Below are 22,954 nucleotides of genomic sequence, written 5' to 3' on the forward strand. Positions count from 1 at the left end.
TAATAGTTTTGCAGTCTGTAGATTTTGAGGTGGTTTTGACTGTATGCCTATTATATACTGTCATAATGCAATTGGCTTCCTTGGAAATAGTTGCCGATTGCAGTAATTTGAAGGCTTGTCTACATGAAGTATGTTTTCATTTACATTCACACCTAACTGAATTAGGGTGTGAATGTAAATCACATTAGCTTTTCTCCAAGTCCCTATGTGGATACTCTTGCTCTGAGTGCCTTCATAGAGTTTGGGCTAATCCACATCCAAAGTTAATTAGCATCTTAATCTGTTCTGTGCTAACTTTTTCCATGGTCAGCAGGCTAAATCAATATTGCTCCCAATACCTGTAAGCTCACAAATCACCTGTCTCTTCTTTCATTCATTCCCATTATATAGCTGTGTGATTATATACTCAGTGTTTCTGAAATATTCTCTGCCTGGAATTCCCCAGTTAGAAGTTAAATGTTTCACGTTGTGCTCTCTCTCTCTGTCTCTCAGTGTGATGATGAGAGTACCTATATACATGCGAAACTCCTAGGTCTCTACAGTGAAGAAGTTTAGGTGAGCGTCTATCTTCCATACTACCAAATACTATTTTGCGTGCTTTTATGAAAAGGGTAATGCAACACAGAATGCTGTACATGGGTTCTTCCAGCTCTGAATTAGTCTTTTATCTGTCTCTGACCACAACAGATGTTGGCAGCCTTTCTATTCCATATCCTTAAGTCAGACTAAGAATATCCGTTCCGCTTAGAGAAGCTGTAGGGGAAAAATTAACCCTTTCGGGAGGCTTTTTCCTAATTTATTTTCTCTTTTTTTCTGAAGCTCTTGACTTAATTTAAAGGAAAAGAAGTCAGCAAATGTCCAAAATGACATACATCTTTGGGGCGTCCTCAGTTTAAAATTTCATAGAAGTACTCATTGGTCTTTATATTTTCAGTCAACTTCCCTCTTACTGGGGACACAGGGACAGAGGTTAAAGATCGCTGTGAATGTTTCTAATATACAGTTGGCAAAGGAATTTGCATGGAATGGCAGCAGTGCTGTAAAAGGCTTGTGAGTATAATCTCCATCATAGACACCATAGACAGTATTGTCCACCTCTGTGGAAAATTAGCCCCTCTTGCCCTTCTCAAACAATCAATCAGTTCATTGTATTGCACTGATTATGGTATGAAACATTATTTTGAAGGTTTGAAGAGAAGCAGCCTATCTTTCCCTATAGGCAGAATTAACAAAAGCTTCGCATACCTAGATTCTCTTCAGGACAACCTTGGACTGTTTGCTTTCATCTTAAAATTCAAACAAAAGCAAGCAAGAAAAACAAAGCTGTGAATCTATAATTTAAAATAATTACAAATGTGCAGATATTTTATTGCTATGTTCTACTTAAAAAAGCTCATCAGAAAGTCTTAATAAAAAGAAAATACTATATATATACTGTAATAACTTGAGAAGCACCCATTATATCTCCACATAGCCCTTGCAGCCTGTTTACCACTGCTCTCTCTTTGAGATGACCAGCTATCGGAAAGACCCTGGCAACGGCAGAACCAAGCCAGCATTCTTCTTACCGTTCTCCTGCTGCACTCGTGCCTCTAACAGAGCCCTGTACAGCCTGATGTATAGCTAGTTACATGTCTTCAAGGGAGAGGGCTGTAAGGATCTAATTTTACTGACTGACATGGACTGCAGAAGCATACACAGCTTGCTCATATCCTTTGTGGAGTTGGAAGCGGAGCCACCTTTTTTCTTTTTTCCTTTTTTTTCCACCACGCAGAGACGCCATAACATATGTTCAGAGGCTGATGAGCTGAAAAGATCTGGGAGCCACATGTGACCAGCAGAACAAGCATCAGCCTAGAGTAGAGTTTCAGTGGGAGATGACTTTTGGGAAAGTTCCCACAGAAATGCCATTGTAGCATTTCTGTCCTTGCTGGGCCTGATTTCATTTATTCTGAGGTTACTTTACATGTCCCTGGCACCGCAAAAATACCTTAAAGCGGGCATAAAGCACACTTGCGATCACATCAGGGCTCTCTGGCATTGCCAGAAGGGTGCCAAAGGGCTGCTTGTGTCAAGGCGGATCTGGCCCACCGTGTTTATTCACACAGTAGCTTCTGCTGAGTCACAGCGCCTGCCTCACAGCCAGGAAAAGGAAGGGCTTGTTTTCATTAGGGGACATCAATGCTATCTGGTGGCTGCAGAGCACTGGGGCGCAGAGTGTGCCGAGGGAGGGTCACAGAAGGCTTTCTGGAATGCCAAAGCAGGAACATGTTAGTGTGATGAGTGACGCAGTCAGAAAGATGGTATTTTCAATAATACAACACAACAGTATCTTTAAGGCTTAATCTCCCAAGTGTAGGAAGTGGGGGCTGATCCCTTCTCTCCCACAAGAACAGAAGCAAAAGACCTCAGGAGGCTGGGATGACCGCACAAGCAGGCAAGTTTCCAGCTGGTTTGCTTGTGAAAGTGTGGGCATCACCCTCTCTGAGAGCAGACCTGCAGGTACCCTGACCTGAGTCGTCCTTCAAATTAGTTGCCTCTTCAGAGAAGGGAGCAACAAAAGCAGGCTGGAGGAAATGTAGAGGAAAGATAGTATTTCCCCCAAGTTACAGGCTTTTGATATCACCGGTAAAGTTTGTTATCCAGCTTATAATGGACTTTTTGGGTAGACAGGGTGTATGGAGGGAGGGAGTAGTGGTGGTGGTGGGGGCAGCAGCGGGGGTAGGTGGTAAGGGGAGGACTGCTCTCAGTAAGCATTGGTCTCAGTTATCTTGTTTGGTGCAGGAGATGGGGCTGCAGAAGCCAATGGGTTCCTGCTGATGGAAATGTGAACCCACAGCTGCAGCCTTCCAGCAACCTGCTAGATGCAGGCAGGAGGAGGCAAGAAGATAAACAAGGGCACCCCTTGGTCCTCCCTTCTGATGCTAAGAGGGCGTAGTGAAGTCTAGAGCTGAGAGGGCCTACCTCTGAGGGAACTGTCCTGACCCCTGGCTGAGAAAAAATATCTGATTTCTCAATTGATATCTAAGTATTTTATATATGATACTTGTAATCTGGGGAAAGCTGCAAGCCAAGCATTTCGGAGGCAGTCACCCCCGCTGCTGTGAGACTATTAGGGCACAGCGGAGAGGTTCTGGTCTCTGCCTCTGTGAATTGGTTCCCGATTTATATCGGACTGTGCCATACCCACCAGCACCACCATCCTGGGTTCCTGTCTCCTCTATTGCCAGGGTACGATTAAGGGCCTCTAGCCAGCATGCTCCTGTGTATATGATGAGGATTCACACCGTCTCGGGCAGAGAAGAGATTTGAGACTGGTTGAGTGCTATATTCACTTTTAAATAAGTGGGACATGCAGCAGCCTTCTGCAGTGTTGTACATCTGGCCCCTTGCTTCATTTGATTCTCCTCCAAGAGCCCACAAATGAAAAGTTTCATACTGAAAACGTGTTTTGTGCCCAGTGAAATGGCTTGTTTTCACTGTTGTGAGAAAAGAAATGAAAATTTCAGAAGGGTTGCAGTCAGGACCCTCCCCTGTCCTCCCTGTTTTGTTGCCAACCTGAAAAATCAGTTATTCCCATAGTTCAACTTGAGGCATAATGTCAACATGTAAGGGACAGATCATGAAATGTCTTACTGTGATGAGTGAGGGTTTTGGAGCTTCTACCCAAGAGACTTTTCTTGCTGGGAATTGATCTCATGCTTAGTGTGTGATTTAAACAGCAACATATCCTGCAATTACTATAAGATAATGTTAACTTACTTTAGAGCACACCAGGCCTGTTGGTGAATGTTGTCTAATAATTGATAGTTGGAGGGTTTTAGTTGCTTGTGGTAATGTGGTCTTCCTCTTTGCAGGATTACTGGTCTTTTAAGTGGGATCCAACAACTTTCCTCAAAGAGTGGAATACTAAATTCAGCCAAGAAATGCTTTGAAATGATATTTAACCTAAGGCTGCCAGTGTTACAGAACATGAAGGGATAATATTCTTTCTCCTTCAAATTCACATGCACATGATTAATTGCATTATTTATCCATAGCTAAATACTGTATAAAGCTCTATCTTTATTAATCTCCATTGCAATTCATCAGTGAAATATTTTTAGATGTTACGTATGGTCTTTGCTCAGTGTTAATTTCTCTATTTCATTAATATGTACTTTTCTAATATACTGGAATTCTAAAGATTATTCCTTTTACACTTGATAAACACCTAGTATTCATTGAAAAATATGCAAAAAACAGATGATGAGCCAAATGGCACAACTGAGAGCAATACCAATGACTTTCCGTAGTCTAATCTGTGTGTTTGTGGGACGGTTTTCCTAAAAGCATCCTAATTTGCTTCTACCTTTCTAAGAATATGAAAAAGCCCCATTGTCCCCAGGTTTGTTTACACTGCAGTGTGGGACAGACATGCTAGAGATAGCTCTAAATAAGCTGGATTAAATTCCAGAAGCGCTGGAGCCATAGCCTGGGATATTTAAAACTAGTCTAAGAATAACACTTAAAGATAGGAAAGGTGTAAAGGAATGATTTAGGTACTTGGAAGGTTCTCTTGTCTCTATGTTAATGAACTCCTCTCAGTTGCCCAGTCCAGTGTAAGCCTGGAGTTGACACAATTCTTCCAAACTTACTTTTTTATTAGCTTTGTACTAATTGGGGCCAGTCCATTTTGGTGAAGTAGCCTATTGTGTCAGGTAAACAGGCCATCATGGGTGCTCTGCTCCACTGGTTGCGAGTGAGTCTGCGTGAAAATTCAGAGGTCTGTGAACCTGAAAAAAGAAAGGCTGGCCTATCATCCAACAGGTAGAGATTGAGACTTGAAAAGTGCCCATCCAAATCACATTAAATTCCTTGAGCACTGGTGTAGTGTTGGAAGAATACAGAGCTTAAGCTGCTGGATACTTGGTTATCTTCCTGCTGGTTTGTTTTGAGGCTGAAGACTTCTGTTAATATTGGTGCATGCTCACATGAGTCATCAAGTCATGTTGCAATCACAGATCATACTGCTTCTGCTAAAAGGCTGTAGGTAAAATACACGAGCTCAGATTTTCTTTTCTCTAGGTTTGTTATCCTGTCTGGGTCTTTTGAAACAAGTTTCCATGTGAAATAGTCCCAAGGTTAAACTCTGTTACTAAACCCCTATGGCACCTAAACAGTTTCATGAACTGGCTACTGAGATCCTTAAGGAAAAAATCTGCACTCGTTGGGCAGGTTTTTGTTTATCATGAACCTCAGTGATGTGGGACTTTGAAATAGTGTTTCAATTTGATGGGCTATTAGTTTCTCTTCTGCATAATATTTCTTTCTTGCCTGCATATTTTTATTCTGGGATATGACCAATAGAAAAATATATTTTGCCTCAATCAGTGACCACTGTTGCAGACAAATGTAGCTTTTCTGATATGTGGTTCTCAAGGAGTGTTCAAGAGTAGGGTCTAGAGCATCCCTGAGACTGTCCATCTATGAGGTTTGGCTACGTTTGGCCACCTGAATCTGTAGACTGAAATTCCCCTCTGCCAGGGTCATCTTTCCTTTCATCTCATGTCTTGAATGCCACCTCCATCTTGTTGAAAAAATAGGGTTGGAAGAGAACAGTAATTCCCCTTTCCTATTTCATTGCCATCTGATGTTTTAGCTACAGATGGTGGCTGACTAATGATGAACGTTCTGTTCCCTTCTGCTGCAGGAAGTCCACATAGGAGTGATAAGAGCACAGATGCAACGGGACCTTGCTGAGCTCCCCACTGGGGCTGTCTGCCTCCCCACCCTTGAGAAGCTGCAAGTGGCAGCACTGTGCTGAGCTCCCAGAAGCTGGGAATGGCACAAGAGACTGCCATGTAACCCCTGATACTTCTTGGGTACTTGCAATGGTGATGCATCTGATTGACTGTTCGGCTTTTTGTTTTTTTAATTAAGTGCTGCAGTTTTCTGAGGTTGGTCATTTTAGACCATGGTTTGAATTTTTTTATGGCTTCATTTGGAGAAAAATATAACCCTGGTGACCATATCTCTGCTCAAATGTGACTCTTCTACTGAGCAAGTGTTAGTAAAAATGGATCAGATCTTCAGAGCAACACAATTGTTCAGACTGGAGAAGAAATCCCTGCAGGCTTCAACTCCCAGTACTCCTGTGTCTTGCCTGGGTGGATGGAGTAAAGAAATAAGGAGGCTCTGAACTGTTAAGCTCAGCTGCAGCAAACTCACTAGCTTTTGCCTGAGAAAATACTACTTCTTGAGCCGTACAGAGAGCATGAGCTATTCAGTCTCCCTTGAGACAGGAAAGCTCTGAACTCTCCAAATAAATCCACAGTTTAATCCAGTCCTGTAGTCTTTGAAAGGACCCTCAGCAGAACTTGAAGTTGCCTGGACTGGATGTATTGAACTACTCTTCACTCTTTCTACTTTTGGCAACTTGGAAATGTATGTCTGTCCAGTTTCAGGAATACTGATCCTCAGAAGTGATGGAGCCTTAATACATAGGTCATGTCAGAAAAGACATACAAAGAATAATTTACCCCAGCATGAGGGAGTTGCTAGTTAATATTATTCAATGAATGGGAAAAGATACTAAATTTGTAGGCTAAGTTACTTCTCTGTTTTAATGCTCCATGGATTCCAGCGTTTGGCACAGTAAACTTCATGTGATAAATTACACTTATAGTTTATTTTTACTTGCTTCACTTTTGCTATGGCATTAATAATGTCCCCAGAACTTGAAAATCTTCAGAAAAGAACTTAGGTAGTCAGCTAAGAAATTGTAGCCTGAGTTATTTTCTTATTTCTCCTACCTGCCTCTAAATACTACAAATGCCTGATGTACAAAAAAAAATATAGGGATAAATGAAAACTAGATTTAGGAAGCTATATGTCACAAGCATGTAGATCTAAAAATACCCTATTTCTACTGTTAGTGATAGGTATTCTAAGCCTCCCAAAGGACTACACAAGAACTCCTTAGGGCTAGAAAGGAGCAAGATGATGGATGTTAAAGTAGTGTCATTTTTAGGCATTTTTCAAAATAAGTGGCTATTTTTCTTGCCATTTGGGAGCTACACAGCAGGATTAATGGTAACTAATGCAGTGTAGGTTTAGACAAAAAGTAGTCCCAGCAAGTAATTTTAAAAGTCTCTCCAAAACTATCTGATATTGTAAAGAAATAGGAATATGTGATCACATGACCTGATTTGTTGGCATGAGTATGGGATACTATCTTTACCTTAAAGTAGCATATCATTTAAAATAATGTAAAAAAGTTCCAATGCCCATCCTCAAGTATTCCATATGTACTGCATTTCACAATATTTTGCTATATATTGTGTGTTTTACATGTGCTGTCTTTCTGGCAAAGTTATCAACAGCTAGACATTTTACAAGTATCTGGCTGTATATACATTACTGTTGGTGATTCTTCCATTATATTAATTTTACTCAAGGTCACAGGGGAAGCATTGTTTCTATGCCTTGGGAAAAAGTTGTAAACCTTATAATAGAGTTGCTTTATAAAACAACAGCTGCAAATACTTTTTTCCCCAACCCCCTTTTTTCTCCTGCTTTTTGACACTTTCTGCAAAAGATTAGTAACTTTTGAAAACGAAAACGTCATAATCCTATAATATACCTAAGCTCAGAAGTTAAGTTTGGCAATCTTAACTTCAATTAAGCCCTTTCCTTTCCCCACAAAGATGTGAAAATAGAGGAAAAATGACTGAAAGAAATATCCTAGGCAAAAATTTGCAAATAATCAAGATTGTTGAGAATAGAATGCCACTTTTGATTTAGAAAATACAGCTATTAAAACAAACAAGCAGTGGACTAATTATAGTTGTGGGGCAACTATTCCATGAGTTGCAAAAATGAGGATAATAGTCCACACTCAGGGGAGAGAAGGGGAGTGGAGATAGAGGATGCTCAGTTGTGAGTCAGGCGAATAATGATACTTCAGCATGTCTAATTGTCTAAAGCTGCAGTGTGTATAAACTAGGGCAAGCTGTATATTATACAAATTAAAAGCAACCCAAGGCTGTCGTCTTTTTGTATGAGCTCTGCTCTACTGCGGAAGAGTTGGCTTTGATGGGAGTTGTGTTTTCTGCGTTGCTCACTGCTTGGCTTTAGCAATATGGAAGTGGAGGTGTCATTCAGATGGTTTTGAAAGATGCAGTTGCATCAGCACTGCGTTACTGTGAAAGACTTTTTATATAATTTTGTCTTTGAATGATCTCCAACAGTCCCTCTGCCTTGCCTTCAGAGATTTAAGTTGGCAAGTGCTCAGTGTTGCTCTAAGTCATGTCTCTGGATGTGAAGTGAAGGTATTCCTTGTGACCTTCCAAGTTGGCGTATGGAGCGCTGTGCACGGGATGCGCTAAGGGGAACAGGAGTGGTGCTGGAGCGGGGAGGCTTTGCATCATCTGGCTTCAGGCATTGGAAGTACTTTGATTAGGAGTTTAATCTCCCTGTAGTGAATGCAGAGACAGGCTCCTTGGAGGAGAGACTTGGAGTACCTAGACAAGAAGCCTACCTCTTCTAAAATTTTTTCTGAGTTTTGGAATTACGGCATCTGTAACATCCCTCCTAAAGATATTAAGACCTGAAAAACTCTTGTGAAACTACCGAAAGAGATGGGGCCTAATCATAGAATAATTGAGGTTGGAAAAGACCTCTAAGATCATCGAGTCCAACCATCAACCCAACACCACCATGCCCACTAAACCATGTCCCTAAGTGCCTCATCTACTCGTCTTTTAAATACCTCCAGGGATGGGGACTCCACCGCTTCCCTGGGCAGCCTGTTCCAATGTTTCACCACTCTTTCAGTAAAGAAATTTTTCCTCACATCCAATCTAAACCTCCCCTGGCACAACTTGAGGCCATTTCCTCTCGTCCTATCGCTAGTTACTTGGGAGAAGAGACCGACACCCACCTCGCTACAACCTCCTTTCAGGGAGTTGTAGAGAGCGATGAGGTCTCCCCTCAGCCTCCTTTTCTCCAGGCTAAACAACCCCAGTTCCCTCAGCCGCTCCTCATAAGACTTGTGCTCCAGACCCCTCACCAGCCTCGTTGCCCTTCTCTGGACACGCTCCAGCACCTCAACGTCCTTCTTGTAGTGAGGGGCCCAAAACTGAACACAGTATTCGAGGTGCGGCCTCACCAGTGCTGAGTACAGGGGCACGATCACCTCCCTAGTCCTGCTGGCCACACTATTTCTGATACAGGCCAGGATGCCATTGGCCTTCTTGGCCGCCTGGGCACACTGCCCGGCTCATGTTCAGCCAGCTGTCAACCAGCACCCCCAGGTCCTTTTCCACCGGGCAGCTTTCCAGCCACTCTTCCCCAAGCCTGTAGCGCTGCATGGGGTTGTTGTGGCCAAAGTGCAGGACCCGGCACTTGGCCTTGTTGAACCTCATACAGCTGGCCTGGGCCCATCGATCCAGCCTGTCCAGGTCCCTCTGCAGAGCCTTCCTACCCTCGAGCAGATCAACACTCCCGCCCAACTTGGTGTCGTCTGCAAACTTACTGAGGGTGCACTCGATCCCCTCATCCAGATCATCGATAAAGATATTAAACAAGACCGGCCCCAGTACTGAGCCCTGGGGAACACCGCTCATGACCGTCCGCCAACTGGATGTAACTCCATTCACCACAACTCTCTGGGCCCGGCCGTCCAGCCAGTTTTTGACCCAGCGCAGAGTACACCTGTCTAAGCTGTGAGCCTCCAGCTTCTCTAGGAGAATGCTGTGGGAGACAGTGTCAAAGGCCTTGCTGAAGTCCAGGTAGGCCACATGCACAGCCTTTCCCTCATCCACTAGGCGGGTCACGTTGTCATAGAAGGAGATCAGGTTGGTCAATACTTTGAGGAGAGGAAGAGAAAAATAATGGAAGCTAATAAAGTGTAAAAATTGCAAATAGCAAAGAAAAGGTAGCTTGGGAACTTCTGTTTTCCCTATGCCACAACATGCTGCCTTCCAAACTCACCAAGCTATATCACAAAAACAGAAGGTGGCCAGCTCTGCTCCTCAGTTGCTTCTGTGGATATTTACCTCTACTAAGCGTCACTGTCTGCCTTTTCTTCCCCACATCCCTTGAACTTATCTTTTAATCTTAATTCAGTTCCAGGGTTTTGGTAATGTTTAACTATCTTGTTAAAGATCTTAATTTAATCCATATATTGTCTTTGAGTGGTAGTAAAAGCTGGCTAATAAGAAGGAAGTTAACTGTGAACTAATTTTTCTGTGGCGGGAAGGGCTTGAGGCTTGTGTCCCATCACGTTTTCCTGGACGGGGTCATTTGGAGTCCATCTCTGTTCCAAGCTTTTCCTAGCACAGGGTGCTGTCAGCTGCTCATGGGAGATGCTAGCGAGCCTCCTGTGTCTCAAGGACTGAAATCATTTTGGCTCCAGCCTTAGCAAACATTATTTAATTTTTTTCCATAGTGACTTAAACCTGTGCAAAAATTAACGTAAGTTAACAGGATACTTAATGTGAAAGGAAATGAGTCAGTTCAGCAACCACCTATGGCATACAAATAAGAGAAGCAAGCAGGTGCTTCTTTTTGGCAGCATCATTTTAACTGGTGCTGAAGCGTGGGAACAGTGGTGCTTTCATGCAGGCAGCATGTGAAATGGGTGGTGTGTTTTGTCATCCTTGCATAGGATGAGAAAATATCAGTTAAAGAATTTAATCTTTCAATACCCAAAGTCCAGTTCTGATTTTGGTTACCGTGCTTAAAAACTAAGTAGCTGCTGTCCACATATCACTGTAAAAAAATAGTCTGCCTTGAAGAGATAGGAACATAGGCCCTGTAGAGAGATTTGCAAAATCCTTATGCTTGGAGAAGGATTAAACCTGTGCCTCTGCTCCCCCTGCAACAGAGCTGAGCTTAACTGTAATTTTTATCTTTATAGTGTCAGGCTTTTTTTAGTTCTGTTTGGGACTGGGGGAGTGAATAGGAAAATGCTGAAACCTGTGAGAGGGCCTGAACCCAAAGTGTTGCCTGGTTCAGGCTGAAGACTCACCAGATGGAGGTTATTAAGCAATCAAATTGGAGAGTTTATCAAGTAACCAGACTTCTGAACTGCTTGAAGTTATCCTGTCAGGAGTTGAAGGTCACAGGTCAGATCCTTTGTCAGGTTTCCCTGCAACAAGCTTTCAAAGGTGAGAGCCAGCACTTTGCAAACTGCCAGCATAAACATCTCCTTTCATATAATGCTGGCAAATGTCTGCATATGCGGGTATATGCATATGTCTCTAATTACCAAAACTCCTGCCAGGGTCAGAGTAAAAAGAAAGCCACAAAACCATATCTTTAAGCACCCTGATATAAAACCATAGATCTCAGCACACCCGAACTTTGGACTGTCTGAAACCCTTATCCCGATTTGGATTTTGTCTATAACGCACATCTCTACTATAGCCACAAGTTCAGTATGCTTATGCCTTTTAGTAGTTATGCAAGAAAATACCCAGAGACAGATCTGTGTAATTAAAATCCTGATTACTGAGGGGATCAGCATGTGATGAGGCAAGAAATGGTGGCTAATATCTGATGTTATCTTGAAAAAAAGAGAGCCCTAAAGCTTGAATTTGTTTAATGCTTATTTGGCTTCCCATATATGAATGATACTGATCATGTTTTGACAAGCACTGCTGATGATAATGGGTGAGAGCAGGAGTGTTACTTGTTTTGGATTGCATCGCTGAGCATGACATTTAAAAAGCAGAGAAAGGCATTTCTTTCAAACCTTTCAAGGAGTGTTTTCAGAGTCAACCTTCTCAAGCTTCACCTTCCCACTTCTGTGGGACTAGGTGCTTACAGCAGCTGACCAGCTGTGACCCAGCATCACCACCTGCTAGCAGACATCTCCTCCAGTACTGCTGAAGGACACTTCTGTAGCCAGCGCTGGTTTGGGTATGCATCTGTAAAAAAGGTTATATGATGTGTCTGATTTCTGGAACAAGGGACTGGATTTGATGACCTAAAACTCCCTCTGAGAACTAGATATGCTTGTATATTGTCAGCCTTTCTCATGAATTGGAGACTTGGCAAAGAAAAAGACAAAAATTACTTTATTCCCTCTGAAATTTAAGTGCTTCTGAAAATCTCATCCATAGAGAGCTCTAGTTAGACATTGACAAAGAACCCTTGCCTTTAATTAAATTGTAAGTATTTCTTGGTAGTGATTACAGTTATCATTTTAATTATTTCCACTAAGTACAATACTACTGGCTCACACTGGAGCTTTTCAAAATGCATCTCTCTCTACCTAGAAGGACAAATAGTGTGCTCTGATCAGTGAACTTACGTGATTTGGAGATACTGTAGTTAACAGAGATTAGCGTTTCTATGATTTTAAAGATTTAGCTGTCATCTTTCATTTACTTTTAAACCTCACTTTTCTTTTTATCCTGAGGGCATTATGGAAGGAGTTTCTTGTTAAATTTATCTTGGAGTTATCCAAACTGAGAAAAGAAAATTAAAGAATACCCACAGTTCCTCTGAGAGGTGTGGAAAACAGAGATTATTCAAGCTTTATTGGGGGGGGGGAGGAAGGGCAAGAAAGGAATGAAGAAGATAAACAATTCTACCATGTAAGTCAAGAGGGCGTCCCACCTTGCAGAGGATGTTGTGTAGACTGAAGATAGCATCCCAGTGCCTGTGGGTGGGTATGATGTGCCAGAGCTCCCTGGCGAGCTGTCCCCTGGTTCTGCTTATCCCCAACCTTAGAACTGTGCAAATCCCCTCCTGTCCCAGCATATGAGCAAGGGGACCTGCTCCTGCTCTTTGATCAAAATGACGGCATCGCTCACATGAGGAACACGTGGTGCCATATGATGGAGCATGTGCATCCGTATTAGATTGCCTGATGAATTGCACAACAGTCCTTCCTGTCTCTGGCTAGGGAATGATTTAGGTGGGACCCACTGAATACCTCTAATTGTGAGTAGTACATATCTGGCCACATGATGAGGAAGGTGTCCTGATGTAGATCCCCCCAAAGGTGACTATCAGAGGCTGTATGTCTTGACAAATTGTGCACCTTGGATGTAGGCTAGCCACTAAATTTGGTGTTCATGCTAATAGAACATGTAGTCTATTTCATCCACGGGGGGGGGGGGGGGGGGGGGGGGAAATCATATTGTAAACTTGCAAATTCAAGATTAAAAAAAAAAAAAATCTTTCTCTTTAACTTAATTTTGCAAGAAACAGATTGCAAACAGCATCATTACCTATTCTGTTTAGGTTTTCATAGATGGGACTGTCCCTAATTCACTGAACTCCATATATCTGTCCAGTTCACAAGGAGGAGACAAATGAAAAGACTTTTCTGTCTCAGCAGGACAGCCAGGAATACAAGCAAGTATCACACAAGTCCCAGGTGAGAACACCGTCCTCCAGGCCAACAGCACCTAAAAACACCAGCTCCGAAGCTGTCTCATGTGCCTGAAAATGCCTTGCTAGTGGCTGAAGGTCTAGTTCAGACAGAAACTAGAGGTTGCTTGTATTGGTTAGGGCTCAATGAATTAGGCACAGTAACCAGACAATTTCTGTTCAAAACCACTACCAAATAAAAAGGAAAACAAGAAGATTTTAACATTGATTTAATAATTCCAGGAATATGAGGAACTTGAACTCTCTAAAGCTGGTTATAGGTAATGCAAATGCTACAAGGTGTCATGAAACATAGTAGATGGAGCAAAGTTTCCCAGATAGGTAAGGGGGAGTTTCTTCTTCAGCTAAAAGACTTAGTTCTTGTGGAAGTGTCCTATTTCAGTTTGTATCAGCTGCTGTAGTGTCCTATGAAGTACTGATCCAGTGGGCATGCTGATGTCTCTCAGATCTGGTCCCTGGTATTAATTCCTGTAATTTTTCTCAGTGTCTGAAATTACTAAGTAGTTTTTAAATGCTCTGCTGGGTGACAATTGCTATGATAATTCATTCTTCCTTGTTTCAAACTCAGTGTATCTGTGTTTTCCTCCTGATATTTTCCCACTTCCCAAGTGCTCTTTTAAAGTGTTTCTCCAGAAATTCTCTAATTGTCTACATGCCATAATTCCCCAAACCCATTAAAATAAATGTCATCTCAGCCTGTAGCATTTCCATATGTAACCTTGCCTGTAAAAATCAATGAACAGAAATTAAATACTACTTCATTCAAAGTTTCTGCTTATTGTTAGACAATTTCAAAAAGGCATCTATTATGTTAATAGTCTTAGTTATTCATATCAACTTTCAAAATTTGTGCTTCACCTCTCAAATACTTGCAGAAACCTTTCATTCTTCTAACCCTCCTCCAGTTCAGATGAACTTGTTTTTCCTTTTCTCCTTTTGATTTTTTTTATAGCCTTTTATTTTTTTCCTCGCAAACCTTAACTGGCTCTGCCTTCTCACTTAGTTTCTTCCTCCTCCTCCATTTCCAATACAGATTATTCTTTGTCCTTGGAGCTTTGAGTGGTCCCGTGTGCACACTCATCAGTTGCTACTGCTGCTTTGCTGACATGAGTGTTACAGTGTGCAGAATGGGAGAGTCAGCAATGCTTGGACCTTGATTATGAGAAGACCCTCCCCTGCTACTTAAAACCTCCCTTGCAAACACTGTAGGGGAGGGGAAACACATGGTGGAGCTGATATATTAATACACATACAATAGCACCAATTGCCTGCAGGAGTAAAAAACCCTGAACACCTAAACTTGAGAACAAAATTAATTTAAAAATGTAGGTCATATGCTAATACAGCTCCCAGTGTTACCTGTGCAGCACTACCAAGCACAACATAGGAGTGGATTGTTCCTTCTTGATTTTCTTGTTTGCTATACCTGCTGCTTTCTGTGTGTATACAACTAAATTAGTTGTCAGACTCAATGGCCACACTAAAGAGAGGATTCCTTCATCTAATGATCAATAACAATGTTTTGCATTATGCTTATGTTGGGGACTGTCGATACTCCTCCTTCATTGCTGATGAGCAAAGAAGAGAAAAGGAAGGATTTCTTCCATGATCATGGGATCCAGTGGGCAGGCTGTGTTACGGGGGGTGCTTGCTGTCCTGTTTTGTGCTTTACAGCAGTTGTGCTCAGATGTTCTGGTCAGGGGGACTGGAGAGCTCGGACCTACCAGCAGGAGCAGGTTGTGCTTTGTGGCTGCCTTCTACATGATGTGAGCAGACTTAATGCATGTGCACAGTATGATTTGATTTACGTGCATAGAGTAGGCCCAATGCTTTCCAGTAAAGTTGGATGTCCCTTCTCCTGCATGCCCTTCATAGTTTGGCTGTATATGAAGTCTCTGACTGTTCTGACTGTTGGATGACTGTTCAGCTCTGATGGGATGGTTTTTCTACTGCTGTTGAAGTTGTATCTTTACTGCATGGTTCAGACCTTTGCAAAGTTCAGGATATTTAAATGGAGGCTGTGACAGATTTAGAGCTGCGCAGTAAGAACTTATGAATACCATATGCTGACTTGGGTTATTGGGCTGTTTACTGCATAATGATATTGTTTAATACAGGGGGATGGAGAGAAATAGGTGAGAGAAAAAGATGCAAGATAAGCTACTTCTCAAAGTTTGAGTAGTAAGGGGCAATGCCAAAACAAAGAGGAAGAACAACAAACAAGCAAGCAAATGCAGAAGTGGTATTTGAAAAAGGCGTCTTAACAGAGGGAACGGTTGGCTGTTTGAACCCCTAGAGCACCTATCTGATAAAAGGCTGAACATGGGTGTCTGAGGAAACCAAGCTTACCATGTTAGCATCTGGAGGAAGCAAGCATATACATGTATAGCAAACATATCGGCTCTCACCTGCAGAGCCGGGTGAAGTGCACAGTGTGAGTTAAAATGGTAATTCAGTGATGCCAATTAGTATTGTAGGAGTTTATTTTTGTCTCTTGGTTGTTTAAAAAAAAAAATCACTGTAAAAGGATTTGTTTTCTTCTAAAACCATTTTAAAACATTGTCCTTCAGTTTTTGTATCAAAAGGCTCAAGAAATTACAAGTCGAGCAAGATGTTGTTTCAGGTCAGTAAATTTCTTTTTTCCTGCCTCAGCTTTTCACTTCAGTAAGAAAAATAAGGGGATTTATGCAGAGCAAGGTCTCTTTTGGATCTTCCAGCAAACCATGAGAAAATCAGTCCATACAGCTGTTTATAGTTGGTTCAGTACTTTAAAACCTCCCTCCTCAAAAAGCTACCACTAAAAACCCTCACAGATCTTGTTTTAAGATGACTGACTGATCACTGGACTGGTTGCAGTCTGACTTTCATGGAAGAACTGGGAACTGGACCTCGTAAATGAGAGCAAAGGCTTTATTGAGTACTTCCCAGTACAGCAAGTGCATCAGAATAATGCATGTTCCCCGTGCTGGCAGCACTGGGCTACAAGCCGCTTGGCTACGTGGTATCCCAGGAGCTGTGGAGATGTGGCTCCTGCTGTGCACATAAGAGCTGGATTTCCTGGCAGACCTGTACAGTCCACCTTGATCTCCATGTGTCTGGATCTGGAGTGGTTTGGTATTACTGCTAGCATGTTACAGCTGGCAAAGCAGGCACAGCTGAGCTAGCGTAGGCATTGCTGAAAGCAGCAGAATCAAGAAGTACTGCCCTGAAGATATAAGCAGGGCCCTTGGAGAAAGAGCAGAAAATAGGTGGAGGTGTAGTTTCCCACAGTTATAACACAGGTTGCCATTAGAGGAAGGACTCATTAAATTTTGTCATTCAAGTGCCAAGGACAGCCAGCCATTTTGGACTGCTTCTAGTAAAGATGAGCATGTGGCTCCTGGCATGAAGCATGTGAGAACATGAGAATTCCAGTATTTCCTTTTTGTTACTGCAAAAAGCAATTGCTGCATTTACTTATTTGTGAAAGCTGGCTGGATGGATAAGGTGTTAGCATGAGGTGTTGAGAAACGGCTTAGATGTTGTGCACCCGAATGGTCATCCTACTGAACAAGCAACTGCCCATTTAAATGTCTACTTAATTATAGTGGTGCCAGTTTGTCCCATGTTCATAACAGTTGTGCCAGCATTTCTTACAATAAACCTTCATTATCTAAATTTTACATCTGTCCACAAAAAGTTGCTCCAGGCAGATATGTAATACATAAGATAGGAGGGAGGAAAAATATAAATACCCATTACAAGTTAAGTTATAAGTGGGCACCATGATTTTGAAGAAAATATTGTAGCTTGGCCCTGCCTAGTAGACTTGCAGTAAAGGTATGCCTGCTGTGGAGAAGAGCTGGGACCCTCGTTCTCCTGATTGAGTGGAAAGCTGAGAGTCTGTCACCTTGCTGATGACTGCCCGGTGGGGTTGTGTGATGCTTGCATTAGCTGTCCTGGACAGGATAGCAGCCGGCTGTAGTACTGCATACTTTGGTCTGCTAGCCCTCAGTTGAACTGGTGGTTACCACATCTGCTGTGATACAGCCCTCTGACCAAGTCATTTCATGTCTCCACTAAACTTCCATACCCTCAACCCTTGCATGAAATGACATGACACATTTTCCATCCCCTTTAGCTTCTTTTGTTTTTCCCCTCTGCTTTTATCTTTTGTTTTTGTTTTTGGGTTTGGTTTTCTTTTTTCAAAGTAGGCAAAACAATGATTTTTTTTTTATGATGTCTCCCAGCATCATAAGAACCCACAAATGAAAAATTCAGCAAACCAGTGTTACAGATTTCCACGCACCTATAAGTTTTTCTGTAGCTCTATGCTCTCTTTCTTAGAGGCACAGCTTTGAAAGCCCTCAAGAGAGAAAAATCATTCAGAACAAGGTCTTTCCCTGGTTGGCTTTCTAATCTGCTTGACTTTCCTGCCTCTATCTCAGCTGTCCAGGTGCTTCTGTAGTTCCCTCAACCCAGCTTTGACTGGCTCACATCTGTTAAAGGACCTGCTCATTTACAGTACTCTGGTGACATGGGGAAGTGCTATTGCCCCCGTTTATTTGACTAAATATAGCCCAAATGAGATTTAATGACTTGCCCAAAGGAGAGCAGCATGGATGGCAAATGACTGAGTCTGATCTGTCATAAGGAAAAGGCAACTTTCCTTCTTTTCTGGGTAATTCATTGCTTTTAAAGAAAAATTAGGGCAAGATATTTTTTAAAAGTGCTAAATAAGATGTTATGAGACTATCATGTCATACCTTAGTTTATAATCCCATGAGTTGTGTTTCCAGACTTTTACTTGGAGTTTAAATGTGCATTGTCAGTTTTGCTCACCCTTTTTTTACATCTGCAGGTGTTCACTTCTATTATGTTTGTGCAAATCAGGTATTTAAATGTCAAAACCCCTGATATGATCATGTCTTTGGTTCATCTTCCCTGTGTTGAGGTAACTGCAGGGGCCTCTGATTATTAAGTAATGGGAATTAACAAGACAAATGTAAACATTTGTTCAAAGGGATTGTACTTGGAAACCTTAATTAGAGGGCATGAAGCCATTAAAGAGTAAAAGCCTGCCGGCCTGGGGCTGGCAGGGAATGCTGGCCTTCACAGCTACAAGCCCAGCCAGTTTCTCCGCTCTCTGCTGTTTTATTTGGTTTTAAAGAGACACAGTTGGAACAGTCTATTTTTCCAGTTAAGGCTCAGACACTCTTCCCTCCCCCCCCACTGAAATACTTTATACAATGTCTACTTTCAGCAGTGTCTTAGAAATATATCCATGTGCTTCTTTCTGACACTTAGTCTGGCTGGCGTTGAGCTTTGTAGAAATACTAATTTTGTAAAAATTCTTGCACTTTTCTGTTAAAATTCATGCAAGTAAATAAAGCATAATTCACAAAAGCCATAGAAGTTTTTAATTGCATAGGAACAGCACTGAACCTCAGTTGCTAGTCACTTCTCTATTTTAAAACATTCTGCTTAACACTCTTCAGCATGTATCTTGAAGGCCTTTTTGTTGCTTTCAAAGAGCATGACCAAAGGGAGAAGGAAAAAAAAAAAGCCATATTTCTGCATTTCTGTAGGTTTAAAAAAAACAACCTAAAATATCCCCTAATGAAGTGATGGGAAACAGTTTCCTGCTGGTATAATACAAATCCTAGTATTACTTTTGTGGTTGTGAAAAGGATGTGTATTGGGCCTGGCTGGGATAGAGTTAATTTCCTTTGTAGAAGCTTGTATGGTGCTGTGTTTTGGATCTGTGACCAAAACAGTGTTGATAACACACCAATGTTTTAGTCACTGCTGAGCAGGGCTTAAACAGTGTTAAAGGCATTTTATGCTTCTTGCACTGCCCCACCAGTGAGCAGGTTGGGGGTACACAAGAATTTGGGAGGTAACACCACCGGGATAGCTGACCCCAACTGACAGAAGGGATATTCCCATGCCATGTGACATCATGCTCAGCAATAAAAGCTGGGGGAAAGAAGAAGGAAGGGGGAACATTCAGAGTTATGGTGTTCATCTTCCCAAATAATTTACGCATGATGGAGCCCTGCTTTCCTAGAGATGGCTAAACACTTGCCTTCCAATGGGAAGTAGTAAGTGAATTCCTTATTTTGCTTTGTTTGTGTGTGCAGCTTTTGCTTTACCTATTAACTGTCTTTATCTCAACCCATGGTTTCACACTTACCCTTCTGATTCTCTCCCCCATCCCACTTGGGGGGTGTGGGGGTGAGCGAGTGGCTGTGTGGAGCTCAGCTGCCTACCAGGGCAGAAGCATGTCAAGGAGACAGTAGGTGTAGGGTACTTGGCAGCCTGACTAATGTGAATCATCAGTAGAGGGCACATGGTCTGAGACTATGAAGTCAAATTTCACACCTCACTTCACATTTTGCAAGGCTGCTTCTTTGGGATAGCTGGAGAACGTGCAGAAGGTGAGGTAGGAGCATGGCGAAAGGAAGAAAGTTGTGGATAAGAGTACAGCTGACTACAGTTTGTAGTACTCCAGAGCCAAAGAAGTGTCTTTCTGAGTTGTTAGGGTGTTCTTCAAAGAGGTCAACATGAATGTCCTTACAGTCCTCCCCTTGCCAAAGTAAAGGAAACAAATCCAAGGCACTGCAGATGGGCGTCCTTCCCTCTGGTGATGTCAGTAATCCACAGGGCTTTTGGATGGTGGCCTCATTCTTTGAAAGCTGAGTGCTAATGTGCATGATCAGCTGGTGAGCTCTTGGTCACCTTATCATTTCTTTACACCTTGTGTTTTCTTCTGCTGCCTTGTTCCAAGAATTACATGCAGCATCTCCAAAGGCTATGCCAATGCTCTGGTTATTTTATTTAAGTAAAAGAGTCAGAACTCCTGAGGGTCAGAAATTGCTCCTATTGAAGGTTGCTATGGGATTAAGATTGGACCCTTCGTTAGGGCCTGATCAATGAAGCTGTTAGCCTTGTCCAAGAAATCTTAATGTCTGTTACACAGTTGCAAGTCGAAGTGCTGGTGCTGGATAAGGAGGACTGCCTGTATAGCGTTATGTTACTAACTCTGCTAAGTGAATGCAGTCCCAGGGTGACTATTTCTAAAATGCATAGCGGAATGAATTATAGCACATGATTGAAAGGAATGAATTGGGTAAACATACTTTGGCAAAATGGCTTCAAATACGTGCCTTTTTCCTACTCCAAAAAACTTCATCGCATCTGCTGTGTAGGCTATAGGTCTGCACTTGTACCGTACAGGGTCATTCATCTACCTTGTTGCTTGCTGTGCGTACTCCCTGCAAAGTTTCCTTTCAGGTGCCCTTGCAGCATTGTGCATTAGAGATTCATGAGGAAAATCCAGCAAGTGCTGCTCGAGATTTTCAAATGACAGGCAGATAGCTGTTAGCATTAATCTTCTTCCTGTATTCTCCAAAAAGCTCTTTGACAAGGGTGTGTGCAGGACAGGAAGAGCTTGACAGGATTCAGCTCCCACTCAAATCCCTCCATTACAAATGAAGGAAACGGAGATCCTCCATCATCATCCCCAGCACTGGTGCAGACAGCCTGCCCTGGGAGGCAAGCTCTCTCCTGGGGTATGTGGTAGGGGACGGTCTCCAGCACCTGCCTAAAAGGCTGCCCAGGAGTTGCGTAGGTTTGGGGAGCGCTAGACACTGAAAGTTATGGTCAAGGCACAAGCCTGCGGCCAAGAGCCCCTGAAACAGCACTGAGATGAGCACTGTGTGGGGTCGCATGGGCTTTGTCATCCCCAGCACCCCCATCCCTCTTCTTCCCTTGCCTGGGTGTGATGGATAGACAGCAGTGAGGTAGCTCTCCTGCCACTGCTAAAAGAAGGGTGATCCCCACTTGGCCAGCTGGGCACCTTCAAGTCCTGCAGGGCCTACCCAGAGCTGTTGGCAGCCTGAGGAAAAGGGGAGGGGACTTCTTAGCTTAGCTCTGCACCTTTGACTTGGGGGCAGTATGGGTCAATGTTATTTCTAGAGGACTAAGAATAGGTTATCCTGCTGAGGTTGTGTAAGTGGGACTGGCAGTTGGGTTGTGCCTAGGAAATAAGGGATGTAAAGCTTTCCTGTCCGGAAGGCAGGCAGCCAACTGGCATGTCCATGTCTGACCATCAAAGTGTCTCTCTTCCAAGGCTGTCTGTGACTCGCATGCTGTACCTCACACCTGTAGGAAGGATTACTTATTGCTTAAATACAGTACCTCAAAACTGACATGTTGAATGAGAATTTGCCCTGTTCTGGGATTTGTACACAATGAACTTCACAATGCTTTTTAAAAATAAATTACAAGTTATGTATCATTTAAAATACATATTGCTTATAACCTGTACCTTTAATAGATATAAAAGGGAAGAAGTTGGCCTAGTGAGTTGGCTGTGGTGAAAATAACCTTTCTGTGTTGCATATGTATAACTCGGTGTACTGTGGGCATGAGAATTTGAAGGAGTTTGATCATAGTTCAGCTGATGTCAGTGAAGTTACAGATTATAAACAAAATCAGGATTTGGCTCACTATGGCCTTCTTTGAATCCACACTTCCTTGATCCATGGTTGTAGCTGATTTGCAGTTAGTCAGTGACTCCATAATTCCAGACTTTTCTGCCAAAACCCATCAGCCTTCCCCATGAAGATCTAAGCTTTTCTTCGGGAAGGAAATAATTTAGTTAATTTGCTGAATAAGTATGTGGTAGAGTTTTGTGGGTAAGCCTAAGGGAGAAGATTAAAATCACAAAACACACTTGAACATCAGCTGGCTGTATGAAATACAGGACAATGAAAGTCAAGACAATGACAACAGCAATTTAATAGTTTATTTAAAAATCTGTAGCATTTTGCTACAAAACTGTAGTGATCTAAGCTTTGAAATGCTTGTGTGTATGATGGGGTAGTATAGTTTGTCTTATATCAAGACTTGGAATTAAACATAAATGGCAACTGGAAGAGCATTGCTTTCTACAGAAAGTCTGAGGACACTTTTCCCTTGTTTGCTATCTAATGATCAGTCTAGCTATTGCCACATGTGAACTCCTAATCTTACAAATACATTACCTCAAGGAAATCTGCACTCAACATTTGCATTAAAGGATCACTCTTAAACAAATTCTGGCAATAACCATGTGATAAATCTCGGCTTTCCAAAAAGTTGATTACTGTCTGCTTCTGACTGCCCTGCTGGCATTGTATCTATCTCATGATGCTTACAACCATTGACCATAGCTTGATGTTTCAGACATGAAAATTTGTCTGTGAAAGCTTCACCAGACCACGTAGCTGATTTGAGCAGCTAGCAGGTTTCACCATCCCTTGCAGGAAATCCCAATCTGAGAAACAATGAGGGAAGAGACAAGAGGGTTCATGGTTTCCGTGGGGAAGGAGTGTTATGGGACCACCCTGACCACCCTATTCCCTACACTGCACAGTTTCTAAAAATAAAAACACACAAAAACCCCACCCCACCCCACCCCCCCAAAAAAAAAAAACTAAGCCAAAACCTCTTCTGGATAGAAATGGCTAGTTAAATTAATGTTATTTTATGTAAATCCAATAAGTGGTTCTGACCATGAAGTGATCAGCAGCATAGGAAC

This window comes from Aptenodytes patagonicus, chromosome 4 (assembly GCF_965638725.1).
Source record: "Aptenodytes patagonicus chromosome 4, bAptPat1.pri.cur, whole genome shotgun sequence".
In the NCBI taxonomy this organism is placed as follows: Eukaryota; Metazoa; Chordata; class Aves; order Sphenisciformes; family Spheniscidae; genus Aptenodytes; species Aptenodytes patagonicus.